The following is a 4,372-nucleotide window of genomic DNA, read 5'->3' on the forward strand; positions in this document are numbered from 1 at the left end:
CCATTCCTCATTGCTCAGGTCAGCTGATTTGACCAATATTGTCCTCTCCTCTGTGCCAGGCCTTGTGCCAGCTCTGAGGGGAGAGATCTGAGACTTGATCATTTCTATGAACTTGCCTGCCATCTGGTGGGGATGACCCACAGGGGAAAAAAAAAGTAGTTAATACACAAAGATCAAATCCGTAGGCCCAGAATAAACATGACTTCCTCCAGAGAGCCCTCCAGCGTCGTAGTTATTCACTGCCGCCATTGCCCAATGCTGCCTCTGTCCCAGCACTGACCACACACTCAATTTCTCCATCTGCCTCTACTACCAGAACGGGAGCTCCATTAGGGCCTCCTCCCAGCACTGATCTGGCCCAGAGCAGATGCTGAGAAAGGTTAGGAAAGAAACAGGCTGATGCCTGAAGCTACCCAGCATCCAACAAGAAAGCTGTGGCTCTCCAGGAGTAGTCCTTCAGGCACCTGGCCTGGGCACTTGTCACCTTTGGGCCCCACCCCAGCCTTGCCAATTTCGTCTCTTAAGTCCCCTGGATCTACATGTCCACAAGCACTACCCTACCTACCCTCACCCCTCAATTCTAGGTGATTTTTATGCAGGTTTACATTTGAGAACAAATAGTATACCTGTATAACCAAAATGTGTGATGCAGCCTCAAATTATAGCCCTTTGAGGACAATTCTCAGCTCCAGTTTCCTCATCTGTAAAATGGGCACTTTGCCTTGGCCTCTTCCAGGCTTGCCATGAGGATGAAAAGCATAAGGGGGCTGAAAGTGTTTTATAAACTATGAGGTGGTTTAGGAAAGCAGCAGGAGTTTCCTAGGCAGTTTTTAAAATTGCTCATTGTAAATCTTAGACTGTGTTAGCAGTAGCAGGGACCACAGAGACTGTGCAAGCCTCTTGCTGTAGAGATGGGAAAATTGAGGCCCATCAAGGAGTAGAGACCTGTGATGCCAGCCAGTGATAGAATCTGGCCTACACTGGATTGCCAGCCATGGGGGGATCCTGTTCCCCTTCTCCCCAGATAGAGAAGCCACCATTATTAGAATGGGAGGTCTCATTTGAAATAACCAAGCCAGACTCTGACAGAGGCTGAGAGAAGCCAGCAAAGGTCCCATTCCAGGTGGGAGTTTCCTTTCTCTCTATCTTCCCAAAGGGTCTCAATAACAATAACATTCTCTTTGTAAAGCCCTCTCATATCCAATAGTCATTCAACAAACAGTTATTGGGCACTTGTCATATGCCAAGCACTGTACTGGCTGCTGGAGAAGGAAGACAGATGTTGTTATTGCCCCATTTCATGATGAACAAGCTGAGGCCCAAAGGGCATGAGCTTACCTAGCAGTTGAATGGCTATTATTCATGCTTGGCGAGGTCAAAGCTAGAACTTTACCAAAGCCCTGCTCTCCCCACAGTATTCAAGTACCCAACCTCCCGGGTAGAATCAGGTGCCCTTCTTCCCACAGTCCCTCCTGTCCTGCTGCAGCAGAAAGAAGGGAAAACCAGGATTCCCAGTGTGAATTCAAGGAAGAGATAAGGTGCTTCTGTGTCTATTAATACCCACTTGAAAGCAGCAAAGGCCTGAAAGATGGGGCCGCTTGGCCTCAAGCCTGGAAGATACTGATAAGGCTGTTCTCAAAATCAACAGTTCTCTTCTGGCTGGTAGGCTTCCAAAAAATCCAAATTACTGGGCAGCCACTTCCAATGATGATCTCCTTTCAGCCAATAATCCCCTATGTGAAGCTTGTTTAACCACATGGTGCAGGAAGAAGGAACCTCAGGGAGGGGCACTCGCGGCTCAAGGTCAGGGAGCAGAAATGAGATGGGAACTTAGCCTGTTCCATTGCAAAACCCTAGGGCCTGCACTTTATACCTGAACACCTCCTGTAAATATGCCAAGAGCCAGGCTCAGGGCTGTCAAGATTATAATGTGTGGTTTCCAAAAGGTATTATGGTGGATAGTGGCTTAACTAGTAGGCACTCACCCCCATCACCACCTCTCTGCCAACATCTAACTCTAGAAGAGTCCAAAGGGTTGGAAGCTCAAAGGCCCATGATCCTTGGTGTGAAGACATCTTTCCCTTGAATTTTTCCAAGAGGCAGGATTGTGTGGAAGTGATAGCATGAACTTCTAAATCAAGTGGATATAAATGGGAACCTTGGTCTGTGTGACCCTGGACAAGTCAATTCACTTCCAGAACCTCATTTCGATCCACAGATATTTATTGAGCAATTGTGTCAGACATTATGCTTAGGTGCTAGGAGACAGCTGTAAGCAAAACAGACCCATCTCTCATACCTGGAGCTCACAGTGCAGTGGGAGACCCAGAATTATTTCCACGAATGTGTACAATATGCTCATTAAGAAGTTTGACAAACACAAAGAATTCAAGGCTATTTATTCCACATACACCACCTCACCTAAACATACATTCTTAGGTTTGGGGGGTGGGGAAAGTCTCCAAACATGAGTATCCCATCATTATAAGGAGTGCATAATTGGGAGAAATGATTCTGTGGTGACTGAATTTTATTAAGGGGCACAAAGACACCGATTGTTGAGTTCTGGCAGAGCAAGGTGGGGAATTTTATGTCTGTAACATCACATTGGTCTCAAATGATCCCTCGTTGCTACACTGAATTCTCTGGCTGACAGTTTGCTGTCCCTGGCGATGTTCTGTCACCATGCCAGTTCTGGCTGTGTCTGAACACATCTGAGAGGGCTTCAAACATAGGAGGAGCAAGCTTCAGGATCAGGCAGGCCCCACCTATGTGGCTTGGCTAGATGACCTTGAGTAGGTCATTTGTACTCTTAAAGAGCCTTGCTCGCCCCGATAGAACAAGGGACAAAGTCCCTTCATAGGATGGGTGTCAGGGTTAAATGAGCAGATTTGCAAACTGGCTCACAGGTATGATTTAATTTGCCCACAGGGGTTTTTTGTTTGTTTGTCTGTTTCCTGAATTGTGAATCCATTTAAAATTTTCTGAAGCTGGAAAATGCTCTATAAAAATTCAAATATCCAGCTTTCCTTTAAAACCATAATATCTGGCAACACTTGCCAGGCCATCACAGTGCTGAACGGTTGCTGTTGCCTCATTTCACCAGAGCCTTGACCCTGTGGGCCGCCATAGTCCCTGTCTGGATTGCTCACTCAGTGACCTTACTTGCCCTGCCATTCCAGATATCTGAGTTTGCAATCCCTGATGCCTGTGCGTGGCAGAGAGTGAGCATCCATTAATGTTAACTGGCATTAGTGGTATTCTCACTGTCGAGGAACTACCCAGCACTGGCACAGCCCCTCTGTTTTCAGAGACAACACGGGTGTGAGAGAGCAGAGAGACTGGGCATTCATGGTGAAACAGGAGACAGCCAACAGTTGCCTGGCTGGGTGGCCTTGCCCACGTCTTTGGCCATCCATTGGTACATATGTTCAGTGGGGTGTGGGCCAGAGGGTCCAAGGTACAGCAGTGTAAGTGGATAGGTCCTGGGTCGATGAGCCATCCTCCCTTCCCCCAAACCCACTGAACTGGGGCTGTGGGGACCTCTCTTCTCTTCAAGGCCCACCTGGTATCACTTCCATTCTCTGCATCACCCCAACCTCTGGGAAAGGATGATGCTTTTGCAAGGAGAGGGAGAAACCAAACACAGTAGCCATGCTTGCCGGGACCATAGCTGCAGTGTCAGTAAGGGACCCTTAGAGTGGAGGGGCTCAGTCTTTTTTCATCTGTAAAATGAGGATGATAAAAATAGTGTTTACCCGATAGGGCTGTTGGGACATTAAAGTGCTTAGGACGGTACCTGGCACAGAGAGAGTGCCCGGTAAACATCAACTGTTATTAGGAATGAAAGATGAATCACTGAGGCAGCTTGCCTACACCTCGTCTCAATAAGGCAAGGAAAATCATTCTAGGGAGGCTGCAGACTAGGAGAGTTTTCATCAAGCAATCCCTGCCCTGCCCTCCAGACTCCAGTTGGCACAGGTCGACACAAAGACAAGGAGAAAAATATGCTCAGAGAGCAATGAAGTGTGTAGATGAGGCCATCTCATCCTTCCATGAATTCTAAGACTTCCCCCCACCATATTTTAATACCTCTGAAATGGAGGTGCATCATTCAATCAATGGCATGTCCTAAATTTTTAGTTCTTTCTTAGGGGCTCAAAATAATGTAGCTCATCTCTGATGGGGCCTTAGACGTAATGAGATCTCGTGTACAAAACGCGCTGGGCACGCCGCTGGCCATGTCGCAAGCCCTCAGATTGTTCTCATGATCTTCAGCATCACCAGCACATTCGAGGCTGGTCGTGGTGGAGCAAGCGGCTTTTCTTTCTTTTTCTCGTTTTCTCACTGACACCTGCTGACCTGCATTTGG

This window comes from Suricata suricatta, chromosome 12 (genome assembly GCF_006229205.1).
Source record: "Suricata suricatta isolate VVHF042 chromosome 12, meerkat_22Aug2017_6uvM2_HiC, whole genome shotgun sequence".
NCBI lineage: Eukaryota > Metazoa > Chordata > Mammalia > Carnivora > Herpestidae > Suricata > Suricata suricatta.